We start from the raw sequence: 19052 nt of genomic DNA, 5'->3' as shown, positions 1-19052 counted from the left end.
ACTCACAATTCAGTGTTGTTTCTCTATCTGTACTCTCAGTTCAGTGTTGTTCCTCTATCTGTGCTCACAATTGAATGTTGTTTCACTGTCTGGACTTACAGTTCAGTGTGTTGTTTCGAGATCTGTCCTCTCAGTTCAGTGGTGTTTCACTTTCTGTACTCGCAGTTAAGTATTGTTTCGCTATCTGTACTCCCAGTTCAGTGTTGTTTCTCTACCTGAACTTACACTTCAGTGTGTTGTTTCGAGATCTGTCCTCTCAGTTCAGTTTTGTTTCACTATCTGTACTCTCAGTTCAGTGTTGTCTCTCTATCTGGACTTACAGTGCAGTGTGTTGTTTCTAGATCTGTCCTCTCAGTTCAGTGTTGTTTCTCTATCTGGACTGACAGTTCAGTGTGTTGTTTCTAGATCTGTCCTCTCAGTTCAGTGTTGTTTCACTATCTGTACTCTCAGTTCAGTGTGTTGTTCCTCGATCTGTTCTCTCAGTTTAGTGTTGCTTCTCGATCTGTATTTTCAGTTCAGTATGTTGTTTTTCTATCTGTCCTCACAGTTCAGAGTTGTTTCTCTATCTGTACTCTCAGTTTACTCTTGTTTCTCTATCTGTAATCTCAGTCAGTGTGTTGGTTCTCCATCTGTACTCACAGTTCATTGTGGCTTCACTGTCTGTCCTCTCAGTTCAGTGTTGTTTCACTATCTGTACTCTAAGCGTAGTCTAGTTTCTCTATCTGCACTCTCAGTTCAGGTTTGGTTCTCAATGTGTACTCACAGTTCAGTGTTGCTTCTCTATCTGGACTCTCTGCTCAGTATTTGTTTCTCTGTCTGCAGTCTCAGTTCAGTGTTGTTTCTCTATCTGTACTCTCAGTTCAGTGTGTTGTTTCTCTATCTGTACTCACAGTTCAGTGTTGTTTCTCGATCGGTACTCACAATTGAATGTTGTTTCACTATCAGTCCTCTCAGTTCAGTGTTGTTTCAATATCTGTACTCTCAGCTCAGTGTGTTGTTTCTCTATCTGTGCTCCCAGTTCCGTGTGTTGTTTCTCTATCTGTACTCACAGTTCAGTGTTCTTTCTCTATCTGGACTCTCAATTTAGTCTTGTTTCTCTTTCTTTAATCTCAGTTCAGTGTGTTGTTTCTCTATCTGTACTCACAGTTCAATGTTGCTTCACTGTCTGTCCTCTCAGTTCAGTGTTGTTTCACTGTCTGTACTCTCACTTCAGTGTGTTGTTTTTGTATCTGTTCTCTTGATTCAGTGTTGCTTCTCTATCTGTATTTTCAGTTCAGTATGTTGTTTTTCTATCTGTACTATAAGGTCAGTGTGTTGTTTCTCTATCTGTACTCACCGTTCAGTGTTGTTTCTCTATCTGGACTTACAGATCAGTGTGTTGTTTCTAGATCTGTCCTCTCAGTTCAGTGTTGTTCCTCTGTCTGTACTCAGTTCAGTGTTGTCTGTCTGCCTGTACTCACAGTTCAGTGTTGTTTTGCAATCTGTTTTTACTGTTCAGTGTTGTTTCTCTATCTGTGCTCTCAGTTTAGTCTTGTTTCGCTATCTGTAATCTCAGTTCAGTGTTGTTTCTCTATCTGAACTTACAGTTCAGTGTGTTGTTTCTAGATCATCCTCTCAGTTCAGTGTTGTTTCACTATCTGTACTCGCAGTTAAGTATTATTTCTCTATCTGTACTCCCAGTTCAGTGTTGTTTCTCTACCTGAACTTACACTTCAGTGTGTTGTTTCTAGATCTGTCCTCTCAGTTCAGTTTTGTTTCACTATCTGTACTCTCAGTTTGGTGTGTTGTTCCTCGATCTGTTCTCTCAGTTCAGTGTTGTTTCACTATCTATACTCACAGTTCAGTGCTTTTTTATTCAATCTGTGCTCTCAGTTCAGTGTGTTGTTTCTCTGTCTGGACTCACAGTTCAGTATTATTTCTCAGTCTGTATATTCAATTCACTGTTGTTTCTCTATCTGCACACTCAGTTCAGTGTTGTTTCTCTATCTGTGCTCCCAGTTCAGTGTGTTGTTTCTCTATGTGTTCTCACGGTTCAGTGTTGTTTCTCTATCTGTACTCACATTTCACTATTATTTCTCAGTCTGTACATTCAATTCACTGTTGTTTCTCTATCTGCACACTCGGTTCAGTGTTGTTTCTCTATCTGTACACTCAGTTCGGTGTTGTTTTACTATCTGTACTCACAGTTCAATGTTGCTTCTCTATCTGGGCTCTCAGCTCAGTGTGTTGTTTCTCTATCTGAACTCTCAGTTCTGTGTTGGTTCTTTGTGCTCCCAGTTCAGTGTGTTTGTCTCCATGTGTAATCGCAGTTCAGTGTTGTTTTACTATCTGTAATCTCAGTTCAGTGTTGTTTCTCTATCTGGACTTACAGTTCAGTGTGTTGTTTCTCAATCTGTCCTCTCAGTTCAGTGTTGTTCCTCTGTCTGTACTCAGTTCAGTGTTGTCTTTCTGCCTGTACTCACAGTTCATTGTGTTTTGCAATCTGTTTTTACTGTTCAGTGTTGTTTCACTGTCTGTACTCACAGGTCTGTGTTGTTTTTCCATCTGTACTGCCAGTTCAGTGTTGTTTCTCTATCTGTGCTCCCAGTTCCGTGTGTTGTTTCTCTATCTATACTCACAGTTCGTTATTATTTCTCAGTCTGTACTCTCAATTCACTGTTGTTTCTCTATCTGCAAACTCAGTACAGTGTTGTTTCTCTATCTGTACACTCAGTTCAGTATTGTTTCTCTATCTGTACTCTTTCTGTAGTCTTGTTTCTCTGTCTGTACTCTCAGTTCAGGTTTGTTTCTCTATCTGTACACTCAGTTCAGTGTTGTTTTACTATCTGTACTCACAGTTCAGTGTTGATTCTCTATCTGGACTCTCAGCTCAGTGTGTTGTTTCTCTATCTGTACTCTCAGTTCTGTGTTGGTTCTTTATCTGTGCTCCCAGTTCAGTGTGTTTTTCTCTATGTGTACTCGCAGTTCAGTGTTGTTTCAATATCTGTACTCTAGGTGTAAGTCTTGTTTCTCTGTCTGTACTCCCAGTTTCGTCTTGTTTCTCTATCTGCAGTCTCAGTTCAGTGTGTTGTTTCTCTATCTGTACTCACAGTTCAATGTTGTTTCACTGTCTGTCCTCTCAGTTCAATGTTGTTTCACTATCTGTACTCACAATTCAGTGTTGTTTCACTATCTGTCCTCTCAGCTTCGTGGTGTTTCTCTATCTGTACTCCCAGTTCAGTGTTGTTTCACCATCTGCACCCTCAGTTCACTGTGGTTTCTCTATCTGTTCTCCGAGTTCAATGTGTTGTTTCTCTGTGTGTACTCACAGATCGTTGTTTTGTTTCTCTATCTGTACTCTCAGTTCAGTGTTGTTTCACTATCTGTACTCACAGTTGAGTGTTTTTTTTCTATCTGTGCTCTGAGTTCAGTGTGTTGTTTCTCTATGTGTACCTGAATTTCAGTGTTGTTTCTCTATCTGTACTCAGATCAGAGTTTTGTTTCTCTATCTGTACTGTCAGTTCAGTGTTGGTTCTCCATCTGTGCTCTCGGTTCCATGTGTTGTTTCTCTATCTGTACTCACAGTTCAGTGTTGCTTCTCTATCTGGACTCTCAGCTCAGTACGTGATTTCTCTATCTGTACTCTCAGTTTTGTGCAGTCCTCCCAGTTCAGTGTGTTTTTCTCTATTGTATTCTCAGTTCAGTGTTGTTTCACTATCTGTACTCTCAGTTCAGTGTTGTTCCTCTGCCTGTACTCATAGTTCAGTATTGTTTCTCTAACTGTACTCTCAGTTCAGTGTTGTTTAAAATCTGGACTTTCAGTTCAGTGTGTTGTTTCTAGATCTGTCCTCTCAGTTCAGTGTTGTTCCTCTGTCTGTACTCAGTTCAGTGTTGTCTTTCTGCCTGTACTCACAGTTCAGTGTGTTTTGCAATTTGTTTTTACTGTTCAGTGTTGTTTCACCTTCTGTACTCACAGATCTGTGTTGTTTTTCTATCTGTACTCTCAGTTCAGTATTATTTCTCTATCTGTACTCTCAGCTCAGTGTTGTTTCTCTATCTGTGCTCCCAGTTCCGTGTGTTGTTTCTCTATGTGTACTTGCAGTTCAGTGTTGTTTCTCTATCTGTGCTCTCGGTTCCATGTGTTGTTGCTCTATCTATACTCACAGTTCATTATTATTTCTCAGTCTGTACTCTCAATTCACTGTTGTTTCTCTATCTACCAACTCAGTTCAGTGTTGTTTCTCTATCTGTACACTCAGTTCAGTGTTGTTTCTCTATCTGTACACTCAGTTCAGTGTTGTTTCTCTATCTGTACTCACAATTGAATGTTGTTTCACTATCAGTCCTCTCAGTTCAGTGTTGTTTCAATATCCGTACTCTAGCTGTAGTCTTCTTTCTCTGTCTGTACTCTCAGTTCAGGTTTGTTTCTCTATCTGTACTCACAGTTCAGTGTTGTTTTACTATCTGTACTCACAGTTCAGTGTTGCTTCTCTATCTGGACTCTCAGCTCAGTGTGTTGTTTCTCTATCTGTACTCTCAGTTCTGTGTTGGTTCTTTATCTGTGCTCCCAGTTCAGTTTGCTTTTCTCTATGTGTACTCGCAGTTCAGTGTTGTTTCAATATCTGTCCTCTAGGTTTAGTCTTGTTTCTCTGTCTGTACTCCCAGTTTCGTCTTGTTTCTCTATCTGTACTCACAGTTCAGTGTGTTGTTTCTCTATCTGTACTCACAGTTCAATGTTGTTTCACTATCTGTACTCACAATTCAGTGTTGTTTCTCTATCTGTACTCTCAGTTCAGTGTTGTTCCTCTATCTGTGCTCACAATTGAATGTTGTTTCACTGTCTGGACTTACAGTTCAGTGTGTTGTTTCGAGATCTGTCCTCTCAGTTCAGTGGTGTTTCACTTTCTGTACTCGCAGTTAAGTATTGTTTCGCTATCTGTACTCCCAGTTCAGTGTTGTTTCTCTACCTGAACTTACACTTCAGTGTGTTGTTTCGAGATCTGTCCTCTCAGTTCAGTTTTGTTTCACTATCTGTACTCTCAGTTCAGTGTTGTCTCTCTATCTGGACTTACAGTGCAGTGTGTTGTTTCTAGATCTGTCCTCTCAGTTCAGTGTTGTTTCTCTATCTGGACTGACAGTTCAGTGTGTTGTTTCTAGATCTGTCCTCTCAGTTCAGTGTTGTTTCACTATCTGTACTCTCAGTTCAGTGTGTTGTTCCTCGATCTGTTCTCTCAGTTTAGTGTTGCTTCTCGATCTGTATTTTCAGTTCAGTATGTTGTTTTTCTATCTGTCCTCACAGTTCAGAGTTGTTTCTCTATCTGTACTCTCAGTTTACTCTTGTTTCTCTATCTGTAATCTCAGTCAGTGTGTTGGTTCTCCATCTGTACTCACAGTTCATTGTGGCTTCACTGTCTGTCCTCTCAGTTCAGTGTTGTTTCACTATCTGTACTCTAAGCGTAGTCTAGTTTCTCTATCTGCACTCTCAGTTCAGGTTTGGTTCTCAATGTGTACTCACAGTTCAGTGTTGCTTCTCTATCTGGACTCTCTGCTCAGTATTTGTTTCTCTGTCTGCAGTCTCAGTTCAGTGTTGTTTCTCTATCTGTACTCTCAGTTCAGTGTGTTGTTTCTCTATCTGTACTCACAGTTCAGTGTTGTTTCTCGATCGGTACTCACAATTGAATGTTGTTTCACTATCAGTCCTCTCAGTTCAGTGTTGTTTCAATATCTGTACTCTCAGCTCAGTGTGTTGTTTCTCTATCTGTGCTCCCAGTTCCGTGTGTTGTTTCTCTATCTGTACTCACAGTTCAGTGTTCTTTCTCTATCTGGACTCTCAATTTAGTCTTGTTTCTCTTTCTTTAATCTCAGTTCAGTGTGTTGTTTCTCTATCTGTACTCACAGTTCAATGTTGCTTCACTGTCTGTCCTCTCAGTTCAGTGTTGTTTCACTGTCTGTACTCTCACTTCAGTGTGTTGTTTTTGTATCTGTTCTCTTGATTCAGTGTTGCTTCTCTATCTGTATTTTCAGTTCAGTATGTTGTTTTTCTATCTGTACTATAAGGTCAGTGTGTTGTTTCTCTATCTGTACTCACCGTTCAGTGTTGTTTCTCTATCTGGACTTACAGATCAGTGTGTTGTTTCTAGATCTGTCCTCTCAGTTCAGTGTTGTTCCTCTGTCTGTACTCAGTTCAGTGTTGTCTGTCTGCCTGTACTCACAGTTCAGTGTTGTTTTGCAATCTGTTTTTACTGTTCAGTGTTGTTTCTCTATCTGTGCTCTCAGTTTAGTCTTGTTTCGCTATCTGTAATCTCAGTTCAGTGTTGTTTCTCTATCTGAACTTACAGTTCAGTGTGTTGTTTCTAGATCATCCTCTCAGTTCAGTGTTGTTTCACTATCTGTACTCGCAGTTAAGTATTATTTCTCTATCTGTACTCCCAGTTCAGTGTTGTTTCTCTACCTGAACTTACACTTCAGTGTGTTGTTTCTAGATCTGTCCTCTCAGTTCAGTTTTGTTTCACTATCTGTACTCTCAGTTTGGTGTGTTGTTCCTCGATCTGTTCTCTCAGTTTAGTGTTGCTTCTCGATCTGTATTTTCAGTTCAGTATGTTGTTTTTCTATCTGTACTATAAGGTCAGTGTGTTGTTTCTCTATCTGTCCTTACAGTTCAGTGTTCTTTCTCTATCTGGACTCTCAATTTAGTCTTGTTTCTCTTTCTTTAATCTCAGTTCAGTGTGTTGTTTCTGTATTTATACCCACAGTTCAATGTTGCTTCACTGTCTGTCCTCTCAGTTCAGTGTTGTTTCACTATCTGTACTCTCAGGTCAGTGTGTTGTTCCTGTATCTGTTCTCTTGATTCAGTGTTGCTTCTCTATCTGTATTTTCAGTTCAGTATGTTGTTTTTCTATCTGTACTATAAGGTCAGTGTGTTGTTTCTCGATCTGTACTCACAGTTCAGTGTTGTTCCTCTATCTGTCCTCACAGTTCAGAGTTGTTTCTCTATCTGTACTCTCAGTTTACTCTTGTTTCTCTATCTGTAATCTCAGTTCAGTGTGTTGGTTCTCCATCTGTACTCTCAGTTCAATGTTGCTTCACTGTCTGTCCTCTCTGTTCAGTGTTGTTTCACTATCTGTACTCTAAGCGTAGTCTTGTTTCTCTATCTGCACTCTCAGTTCAGGTTTGGTTCTCAATGTGTACTCACAGTTCAGTGTTGCTTCGCTATCTGGACTCTCAGCTCAGTATTTCTTTCTCTGTCTGCAGTCTCAGTTCAGTGTTGTTTCTCTATCTGTACTCTCAGTTCAGTGTGTTGTTTCTCTATCTGTACACTCAGTTCAGTGTTGTTTCTCTATCTGTACTCACAATTGAATGTTGTTTCACTATCAGTCCTCTCAGTTCAGTGTTGTTTCAATATCGGTACTCTCAGCTCAGTGTGTTGTTTCTCTTTGTGTACTCGCAGTTCAGTGTTGTTTCTCTATCTGTGCTCTCGGTTCCATGTGTTGTTTCTCTATCTGTACTCGAAGTTCAGTGTTGCTTCGCTATCTGGACTCTCAGCTCAGTATTTCTTTCTCTGTCTGCAGTCTCAGTTCAGTGTTGTTTCTCTATCTGTACTCTCAGTTCAGTGTGTTGTTTCTCTATCTGTACTCACAGTTCAGTGTTGTTTCTCTATCTGTGCTGTCAAGTTCAGTGTGTTGTTTCTCTTTGTGTACTCGCAGTTCAGTGTTGTTTCTCTATCTGTGCTCTCGGTTCCATGTGTTGTTTCTCTATCTGTACTCACAGTTCAGTATTATTTCTCAGTCTGTACATTCAATTCACTGTTGTTTCTCTATCTGCACACTCATTTCAGTGTTGTTTCTCTATCTGGACTTACAGATCAGTGTGTTGTTTCTAGATCTGTCCTCTCAGTTCAGTGTTGTCTGTCTCTCTGTACTCACAGTTCAGTGTTGTTTTGCAATCTGTTTTTACTGTTCAGTGTTGTTTCTCTATCTGTGCTCTCAGTTTAGTCTTGTTTCGCTATCTGTACTCTCAGTTCAGTGTTGTTTCTCTATCTGGACTTACAGTTCAGTGTGTTGTTTCCAGATCATCCTCTCAGTTCAGTGTTGTTTCACTATCTGTACTCGCAGTTAAGTATTGTTTCTCTATCTGTACTCCCAGTTCAGTGTTGTTTCTCTATCTGAACTTACACTTCAGTGTGTGGTTTCTAGATCTGTCCTCTCAGTTCAGTTTTGTTTCTCTATCTGTAATCTCATTTCAGTGTGTTGGTTCTCTATCTGAAATCTCAGTTCAGTGTTGTTTCTTCATCTGCAGACTCAGCTCAGTGTGGTTTCTCCATCTGTTCTCCAAGTTCAATGTGTTGTTTCTTAATGTGTATTCACAGATCTCTGTTTTGTTTCTCTATCTGTACTCTCAGTTCAGTGTTGTTTCACTATCTGTACTCTCACTTCAGTGTTGTTTCTCCAACTGTACTCACAGATCAGTGTTTTGTTTCTCTATCTATACTCTCATTTCAGTGTTTTGTTTCTCTACCTGTACTCTCAGTTCAGTGTGTTTTTCCTCTATCTGTACTCTCAGTTTAGTGTTGCTTTTCTATCTGGATATTCAGTTCAGTATGTTGTTTTTCTATCTGTACTATCAGGTCAGTTTGTTGTTTCTCTATCTGTACTCTCAGTTCAGTGTTGTTTCACAATCAGTTCTCACTGTTCAGCGTTATTTCTCTATCTGTTTCTCTAGTTCAGTACCGCTTCTCTATCTGTACTCACAGTTCAGTGTTGTTTCTCTATCTGTATTCACAGTTCAGTGTTGTTTCTCTGTCTGTACTCACAGTTCAGAGTTGTTTCTTTATCTGTACTCTCAGTTTAGTCTTGTTTCTCTATCTGTAATCTCATTTCAGTGTGTTGGTTCTCTATCTGTAATCTCAGTTCAGTGTTGTTTCTTCATCTGCACACTCAGCTCAGTGTGGTTTCTCTATCTGTTCTCCAAGTTCAATGTGTTGTTTCTCAATGCGTATTCACAGATCTTTGTTTTGTTTCTCTATCTGTACTCTCAGTTCAGTGTTGTTTCACTATCTGTACTCACAGTTCAGTGTTTTTTTTCTATCTGTGCTCTCAGTTCATTGTGTTGTTTCTCTATGTGTACTCGCAGTTCAGTGTTGTTTCTCTATCTGTGCTCCCAGTTCCGTGTGTTGTTTCTCTATGTGTACTCGCAGTTCAGTGTTGTTTCTCTATCTGTGCTCTTGGTTCCGTGTGTTGTTTCTCTATCTGTACTCTAAGTTCAGTGTTGTTCCTCTGTCTGCTCTCACAGTTCAGTATTGTTTCGTTGTCTGTGCTCTCAGGTCAGTGTGTTGTTTCACTATCTGTACTCTCAGTTCGCTGTTGTTTCTGTATCGATACTCTCAGTTCAGTGTTGTTTCTCGATCAGCATTCACAGTTCTGTGTGCTGTTTCTCTATCTGTCCTCTCACTTCAGTGTTGTTTCTCTATCTACTCTTAGTTTAGTGTTGTTTCTCTATCTGTAATCACAGTACAGTGAGTTCTTTCTCTCTCTGTAATCACAGTTCAGTGATCTATCTGTTCTCACTCTTCAGGTTTGTTTCTCGATCTGTACTCAGTTCAGTGTTGTCTCTCTGCCTGTACTCACAGTTCAGTGTTTTTTCTCTATCTGTACTCTCACTTCAGTGTTGTTTCTCCATCTGTACTCACAGATCAGTGTTTTATTTCTCTATCTATACTCTCATTTCAGTGTTTTGTTTTTCTGTCTGCACTATCAGGTCAGTGTGTTGTTTCTCTATCTGTACTCTCAGTTCAGTGTTGTTTCGCAATCAGTTCTCACTGTTCAACGTTATTTCTCTATCTGTTTCTCTAGTTCAGTACCGCTTCTCTATCTGTACTCACAGTTCGGTGTTGTTTCTCTATCTGTACTCACAGTTCAGAGTTGTTTCTCTATCTGTACTCGCAGTTCTGTGTTGTTTCACTTTCTATACTCTTAGTTCAGTGTTGTTCCTCTGCCTGTACTCACAGTTCAGTATTGTTTCTCTATCTGGACCCTCAGTTCAGTGTTGTTTTACTATCTGTACTCAGAGTTCAGTGAGTTCTTTCTCTCTCTGTAATCACAGTTCACTGATCTATCTGTACTCACTCTTCAGTTTTGTTTCTCTATCTGTACTCAGTTCAGTGTTGTCTCTCTGCCTGTACTCACAGTTCAGTGTTGTTTCTCTGTCTGTACTCTCAGTTCAGTGTTTTTTCTCCATCTGTACTCTCAGTTCAGTGTGTTGATTCTCTATCTGTACTCACAGATCAGTGTTTTGTTTCTCTATCTGTACTCTCATTTCAGTTTTTTGTTTCTCTATTCGAACTATCAGGTCAGTGTGTTGTTTCTCTACCTGTACTCTCAGTTCAGTGTGTTTTTCCTCTATCTGTACTCTCAGTTCAGTGTTGTTTATCGATCTGTATATTTAGTTCAGTATGTTGTTTTTCTATCTGTACTATCAGGTCAGTGTGTTGTTTCTCTATCTGTACTCTCAGATCAGTGTTGTTTCAGAATCTGTTCTCACTGTTCAGTGTTATTTCACTATCTGTACTCACAGTTCAGGACCGCTTCTCTATCTGTACTCACAGTTCAGTCTTGTTTCTCTATTTGTACTCTCAGTTCAGTGTTGTTTCTCTATCTGTACTCTCAATTTAGTCTTGTATCTCTATCCGTACCCACAGTCCAGAGTTGTTTCTCTATCTGTACTATCAGGTCAGTGTGTTGTTTCTCTATCTGTTCTCTCAGTTCAGTGTTGTTCCTCTATCTGTACTCACGGTTCAGTATTGTTTCTGTATCTGTACTCTCATTTCAGTGTTGTTTCCCTGTCTGTACTCTCAGTTCAGTGTATTGTTCCTCTATCTGTTCTCTCAGTTTAGTGTTGCTTCTCTATCTGTATTTTCAGTTCAGTATGTTGTTTTTCTATCTGTACTATCAGATCAGTGTGTTGTTTCTCTATTTGTACTCTCAGTTCAGTGTTGTTTCTCTATCTGTACTCTCAGTTCACTCTTGTTTCTCTATCTGTAATCGCAGTTCAGTGTGTTGTTTCTCTATCTGTACTCACAGTTCAATGTTGCTTCACTGTCTGTCCTCTCAGTTCACTGTTGCTTCACTATCCGTGCTCCCAGTTCAGTGTGTTGTTTCTCTATGTGCACCCGCAGTTCAGTGTTGATTCTCCATCTCTACTCTCAGTTCAGTGTTGTTTATGAATCTCTATTCACAGTTCAGTGTCCTTTCTGAATGTTTTTTCAAACTTCAGTGTAGCTTCTGTATCTGTTCTCTCATTTCCGTGTGTTGTTTCTCTATGTGTACTCGCAGTTCAGTGTTGTTTCTCTGTCTGTGCTCTCAGTTCCGTGCGTTGTTTCTATATGTGTACTCGTAGTTCAGTGTTGTTTCTCTGTCCGTGCTCTCGGACGTGTGTCGTTTCACTCTCTATACTCTAAGTTCAGTGTTGTTTGTCTATCTGTCCACTCAGTTCAGTGTGTTGTTTCTCTATCTGTACTGACAAGTCAATGTTGTTTCACTATCTGTCCTCTCAGTTCAATGTTGTTTCACTATCTGTACTCACAGTTCAGTGCTGTTTCTCTATCTGTACTCACTGTTCAGTGTTGTTTCTCTATGTGTATTCACAGTTCAGTGTTGTTTCTCAGTCTGTACTCACAGTTCAGAGTTGTTTCTTTATCTGTACTCTCAGTTTAGTCTTGTTTCTCTATCTGTAATCTCATTTCAGTGTGTTGGTTCTCTATCTGTAATCTCAGTTCAGTGTTGTTTCTTCATCTGCACACTCAGCTCAGTGTGGTTTCTCTATCTGTTCTCCAAGTTCAATGTGTTGTTTCTCAATGTGTATTCACAGATCTTTGTTTTGTTTCTCTATCTGTACTCTCAGTTCAGTGTTGTTTCACTATCTGTACTCACAGTTCAGTGTTTTTTTTCTATCTGTGCTCTCAGTTCATTGTGTTGTTTCTCTATGTGTACTCGCAGTTCAGTGTTGTTTCTCTATCTATACTCAGATCAGAGTTTTGTTTCTCTATCTGTACTCTCAGTTCAGTGCTGATTCTCCACCTGTCCTCTTGGTTCCGTGTGTTGTTTCTCTACCTGTAATCTCAGTTCAGTGTGTAGTTTCTCTATCTGTATTCACTGTTCAGTGTTGTTTCACTATCTGGACTCATAGTTCGGAGTTGTTTCTCAATCTGTACTCTCAGTTCAGTGTTGCTTCTCTATCTGTACATTCAGTTCAGTGTTGTTTCTCTGTCTGTACTTACAATTGAATGTTGTTTCACTGTCAGTCCTCTCAGTTCAGTGTTGTTTCAATATCTGTACTCGAGCTGTAGTCTTCTTTCTCCGTCTGTACTCAGTTCAGGTTTGTTTCTCTATCTGTTCTCACAGTTCATTGTTGTTTTACTATCTGTACTCACAGTTAAGTGTTGATTCTCTATCTGGACTCTAAGCTCAGTGTGTTGCTTCTCTATCTGTACTCTCAGTTCTGTGGTGGGTCTTTATCTGTGCTCCCAGTTCAGTGTGTTTTTCACTATGTGTTCTCGCAGTTCAATGTTGTTTCACTATCTGTAATCTCAGTTCAGTGTTGTTCCTCTGCCTGTACTCACAGTTCAGTATTGTTTCTCTATCTGTAATCTCAGTTCAGTGTTGTTTCTCTATCTGGACTTACAGTTCAGTGTGTTGTTTCTAGATCTTCCTTTCAGTTCAGTGTTGTTCCTCTCTGCCTGTGCTCAGTTCAGTGTTGTCTGTCTGCCTGTACTCACAGGTCAGTGTTGTTTTTCAATCTGTTTTTACTGTTCAGTGTTGTTTCTCTGTCTGTACTCACTGTTCAGTGTTGTTTCTCTATCTGTACTCACAGTTCACAGTTGTTTCTCTATATGTTCTCTCAGTTTAGTCTTGTTTCTCTATCTGTAATCTCAGTTCAGTGTGTTGTTTCTCTCTATGTACTCACAGTTCAATGTTGTTTCACTATCTGTCCTCACAGTTAAATTTTGTTTCACTATCTGTACTTACAGTTCAGTGTTGTTTCTCTATCTGTACTCATAGTTCAGTGTTATTTCTCTATCTGTACACTCAGTTCACTGTTGTTTCTCTGTCTGTACTCACAATTAAATATTGTTACACGATCAGTCCTCTCAGTTCAGTGTTGTTTCATTATCTGTACTGTGGCTGTCGTCTTCTCTCTCGCTGTCCTCTCAGTTCTTTGTGTTGTTTCTCTGTCTGTCCTCACAGTTAAATGTTGTTTCACTATCTGTACTTTCTGTTCAGTGTTGTTTCTCTATCTGTACTCATAGTTCAGTGTTGTTTCTCTATCTGTACACTCAGTTCAATATTGTTTCTCTGTCTGTACTCACAATTAAATGTTGTTTCACTATCAGTCCTCTCAGTTCAGTGTTGTTTCAATATCTGTACTGTGGCTGTAGTCTTCTTTCTCTGTCTGTACTCTCAGTTCAGGTTTGTTTCTCTATCTGTACTCACAGTTCAGTGTTGTTTTACTAACTGTACTCACAGTTCAGTGCTGCTTCTCTGTCTGGACTCTCAGCTCAGTGTGTTGTTTCTCTATTTGTACTCTCAGTTCTGTGTTGGTTCTTTGTCTGTGCTCACAGTTCAGTCTGTTTTTCTCTCTGTGGACTCGCAGTTCAGTGTTGTTTTACTGTCTGTAATCTCAGTTCAGTGTTGTTCCTCTGCCTGTACTCACAGTTCAGTATTGTTTCTCTATCTGTAATCTCAGTTCAGTGTTGTTTCTCTATCTGGACTTACAGTTCAGTGTGTTGTTTCTTGATCTGTCCTCTCAGTTCACTGTTGTTCCTCTCTGTCTGTGCTCTGTTCAGTGTTGTCTGTCTGCTTGTACTCTCAGTTCAGTGTTGTTTTTCAATCTGTTTTTACTGTTCAGTGTTGTTTCTCTATCTGTACTCACTGTTCAATGTTGTTTCACTATCTGTCCTCACAGTACAATGTTGTTTCACTATCTGTACTCACAGTTTAGTGTTGTTTTTCTATCTGTCCTCTCAGCTTCGTGGTGTTTCTCAATCTGTACACTCAGTTCAGTGTTGTTTCTCTATCTGTACACTCAGTTCACTGTTGTTTCTCTGTCTGTACTCCCAATTGAATGTTGTTTCACTATCAGTCCTCTCAGTTCAGTTTTGTTTCAATATTTGCACTCTAGCTGTAGTCTTCTTTCTCTGTCTCTGCTCTCAGGTCAGGTTTGTTTCTCTATCTGTAGTCACAGTTCTGTGTTGGTTCATCATCTGTACTCCCAGTACAGTGTGTTTTTCTTTATGTGTACTCGCAGTTCAGTGTTGTTTCTCTGACTGCACTCACAATTGAATGTCGTTTCACTATCAGTCCTCTCAGTTCAGTGTTGTTTCAATATCTGTACTCTAGCTGTATTCTTCTTTCTCTGCCTGTACTCTCAGTTCAGGTTTGTTTCTCAATCTGTACTCACAGTTCAGTGTTGTTTTACTAACTGTACTCACAGTTCAGTGTTGGTTCTCTATCTGGACTTTCAGCTCAGTGTTGGTTATTTATCTGTGCTCCCAGTTCAGTGTTTTTTTTTGTGAACTCGCAGTTCAGTGTTGTTTCACTATCTGTAATCTCAGTTCAGTGTTGTTCCTCTGCCTGTACTCACAGTTCAGTATTGTTTCTCTATCTGTAATCTCAGTTCAGTGTTGTTTCTCAATCTGGATTTACAGTTCAGTGTGTTGTTTCTAGATCTGTCCTCTCAGTTCAGTGTTGTTCCTCTCTGTCTGTGCTCAGTTCAGTGTTGTCTGCCTGCCTGTACTCACAGTTCATTGTTGTTTTGCACTCTGTTTTTACTGTTCAGTGTTGTTTCTCTGTCTGTATTCACTCTTCAGTGTTGTTTCTCTATCTGTACTCATTGTTCAGTGTTGTTTCTCTATCTGTACTCACATTTCAATGTTTTTTTTGTACTCAGAGTTCAGTGTTGTTTCAGTATCTGTAATCTCAGTTCAGTGTTGTTCCTCTGCCTGTACTCACAGTTCAAGTATTGTTTATCTGTAATCTCAGTTCAGTGCTGTTTCTCTATCTGGATTTACAGTTCAGTGTGTTGTTTCTAGATCTGTCCTCTCAGTTCAGTGTTGTTCCTCTCTGTCTGTGCTCAGTTCAGTGTTGTCTGTCTGCCTGTACTCACAGTTCAGTGTTGTTTTGCAATCTGTTTTTAGTCTTTTGTGTTGATTCTCTATCTGTACTCACTGTTCAGTGTTGTTTCTCTGTCTGTACTCACAGTTCACAGTTGTTTCTTTATCTGTTCTCTCAGTTTAGTCTTGTTTCTCTATCTGTAATCTCAGTTCAGTGTATTGTTTCTCTATCTGTCCTCACTGTTCAATGTTGTTTCACGATCTGTATTCACAGTTCACAGTTGTTTCTCTATATGTATTCACAGTTCAGTGTTGTTTCTCAATTTGTACACTCAGTTTAGTGTTGTTTCTCTATCTGTACACTCAGTTCACTGTTGTTTCTCTGTCTGTACTCAAAATTGAATGTTGTTTCACTATTAGTCCTCTCAGTTCAGTGTTGTTTCAATATCTGTACTCTAGCCGTCGTCTACTTTTTCTGTCTGTACTCTCAGTTCAGGTTTGTTTCTCAATCTGTACTCACAGTTCAGTGTTGTTTCTCTATCAGTACCCACAGTTCAGTGTTGCTTCTCTATCTGGACACTCAGCTCAGTGTGTTGTTTCTCTATCTGTACTCTCAGTTCTGTGTTGGTTCTTTTTCTGTGCTCCCAGTTCAGTGTGTTTTTCTCTATGTGTACTCGCAGTTCAGTGTTGTTGCACTATCTGTAATCTCAGTTCAGTGTTGTTACTCTGCCTGGACTCACAGATCCGTATTGTTTCTCTATGTGTAATCTCAGTTCAGTGTTGTTTCTCTATCTGGACTTACATTTCAGTGTGTTGTTTTTCAATCTGTTTTTACTGTTCAGTGTTGTTTCTCTGTCTGTACTCACTGCTCAGTGTTGTTTCTCTATCTGTACTCACAGTTCGCAGTTGTTTCTCCATCTGTACTCTCAGTTTAGTCTTGTTTGTCTATCTGTAATCTCAGTTCAGTGTGCTGTTTCTCTATCTGTACTCACAGTTCAATGTTGTTTCACTATCTGTACTCATAGTTCAGTGTTGTTTCTCAATCTGTACTCTCAGTTCAGTGTTGTTTCTCTATCTGTACACTCAGATCAGTGTTGTTTCTCTGTCTGTACTCACAATTGAATGTTGTTTCACTATCAGTCCTCTCAGTTCAGTGTTGTTTCAATATCTGTACTCTAGCTGTAGTCTTCTATCTCTGTCTGTCCTCTCAGTTCAGGTTTGTTTCTCTATCTGTACACACAGTTCAGTGTTGTTTTACTAACTGTACTCACAGTTCAGTGTTGCTTCTCTATCCGGACTCTCAGCTCAGTGTGTTGTTTCTCTATCTGTACTCTCAGTTCTGTGTTGGTTCTTTATCTGTGCTCCCAGTTCAGTCTGTTTTTCTCTGTGTGGACTCGCAGTTCGGTGTTGTTTCACTATCTGTAATCTCAGTTCAGTGTTGTTCCTGTGCCTGTACTCACAGTTCAGGTTTGTTACTCTATCTGTAATCTCAGTTCTGTGTTGTTTCTCTGTCTGTGCTAAGTTCAGTGTTCTCTGTCTGCCTGTACACAGAGTTCAGTGTTGTTTTTCAATCTGTTTTTACTGTTCAGTGTTGTTTCTCTATCCGGACTCACTGTTCAGTGTTCTTTCTCTGTCTGCACTCACAGTTCGCAGTTGTTTGTCTGCCTGTACTGCCTGTTTAGTCTTGTTTCTCTAACTGTAAACTCATTTCAGTCTGTTGTTTCACTATCTGTACTCACAGTTCAATGTTGTTTCACTATCAGTCCTAACAGTTCAATGTTGTTTCACTATCTGTATTCACAGTTCAGTATTGTTTCTCTATCTGTTCTCTCAGCTGAGTGGGTTTTCTCTATTAGTACTCACAGTTCAGTGTTGTTTCTCAATCTGTACACTCAAGTTCAGTGTTGTTTCTCTATCTGTTCACTGCTGTATCTCTGTCTGTACTCACAATTGAATGTTGTTTCACTATCAGTCCTCTCAGTTCAGTGTTGTTTCAATATCTGTACTCGAGCTGTAGTCTTCTTTCTCTGTCTGTACTCTGAATTCAGGTTTGTTTCTCTATCTGTACTCACAGTTCAGTGTTGTTTTACTATCTGTACTCACAGTTCAGTGTTGCTTCTCTCTCTGGACTCACAGCTCAGTGTGTTGTTTCTCTATCAGTACTCTCAGTTCTGTGTTGGTTCTTTATCTGTGCTCACAGTTCAGTCTGTTTTTCTCTATGTGTACTCGCAGTTCAGTGTTGTTTCCCTATCTGTAATCACAGTTCAGTGTTGTTACTCTGCCTGTACTCACAGTTCCGTATTGTTTCTCTATCTGTAATCTCAGTTCAGTGTTATTTCTCTATCTGGACTTACAGTTCAGTGTGTTGTTTCTAGATCTGTCCTCTCAGTACAGTGTTGTTCCTCTCTGTCTGTGCTCCGTTCAGTGTTGTCTGTCTGCCTGTACTCACAGTTCAGTGTTGTTTTGCAATCTGTTTTTACTGATCAGTGTTCTTTCTCTATCTTTACTCACTGTTCAGTGTTCTTTCTCTATCTGTACTCACAGTTCGCAATTGTTTCTCTATCTGTTCTCTCAGTTTAGTCTTATTTCTCTATCTGTAATCTCAGTTCATTGTTGTTTCTCCATCTGGACTTACAGTTCAGTGTGTTGTTTCTAGATCTGTCCTCTCAGTTCAGTGTTGTTTCTCCATCTGTGCTCTTGGTTCCGTGAGTTGTTTCTCTATCAGTACTCACAGTTCAGTGTTGTTTCTCTATCTGTACTCACAACTGAATGTTGTTTCACTATCAGTCCTCTCAGTTCAGTGTTGTTTCAATATCTGTACTCACAGTTCAGTGTTGTTTCAATATCTGTACTCTAGCTGTAGTATTCTTTCTCTGTCTGTACTCTCAGTTCCGGTTTGTTTCTCTATCTGTACTCACAGTTCAGTGTTGTTTCTCTATCTGTACTCTCAGATCAATATGTTATTTCTCTCTCTGTACTCTCATTTTGTATTGGTGCACGATCGGTGCTCCCAGTTCAGTGGGTTTTTCCCTATATTTTATTCTCAGTTCAATGTTGTTTCACTATCTGTACTCTCAGTTCAGTGTTGTTTCTCTGTCTGGACTTACTGTTTAGTGTGTTGTTTCTAAATCTGTCCCCTCAGTTCAGTGTTGTTCCTCTGTCTGTACTCAGTTCAGTGTTGTCTTTCTGCCTGTACTCACACTTCAGTGATGTTTTGCACTCTGTTTTTACTGTTCAGTGTTGTTTCACTATCTGTACTCACAGGTCTGTGTTGTTTTTCTATCTGTACTCTCAGTTCAGTATTGTTTCTCCATCTGTACTCTCAGCTCAGTGTTGTTTCTCTATCTGTGCTCCCAGTTCAGTGTGTTATTTCTCTATCTGCACTCACAGTTCAGTATTATTTCTCAGTCTGTACATTCAATTCACTATTGCTTCTCTATCTGCACACTCAGTTCAGTGTTGTTTATCTGTCTGTACACTCAGTTCAGTGTTGTTTCTCTAACTGTACTCACAATTGAATGTTGTCTCACTATCAGTCCGACCAGTTCAGTGTTGTTTCAATATCTGTACTCTAGCTGTAGAATTCTTTCTCTGTCTGTACTCTCAGTTCAGGTTTGTTTCTCGATCTGTACTCACAGTTCACTGTTGTTTTACTATCTGTACTCACAGTTCAGTGTTGCTTCTCTATCTGGACTCTCAGCTCAATGTGTTGTTTCTCGATCTGTACTCACTGTTCAGTGTTGTTTCTCGATCTGTACTCACAGTTCACAGTTGTTTCTCTATCTGTACTCTCAGGTTAGTCTTATTTCTGTATCTGTAATCTCAGTTCAGTGTGTTGTTTCTCTATCTGTACTCACAGTTCAATGTTGTTTCACTGTCTGTCCTCACAGATCAATGCTGTTTCTCTCTTTGTACTCACAGTTCAGTGTTGTTTTACTATCTGTACTCACAGTTCAGTGTTGCTTCTCTC

The sequence above is a fragment of the Chiloscyllium punctatum genome, chromosome 22, assembly GCF_047496795.1.
Source record: "Chiloscyllium punctatum isolate Juve2018m chromosome 22, sChiPun1.3, whole genome shotgun sequence".
Classification (NCBI taxonomy): Eukaryota; Metazoa; Chordata; class Chondrichthyes; order Orectolobiformes; family Hemiscylliidae; genus Chiloscyllium; species Chiloscyllium punctatum.
Note: the sequence above shows the minus strand (reverse complement) of the source record.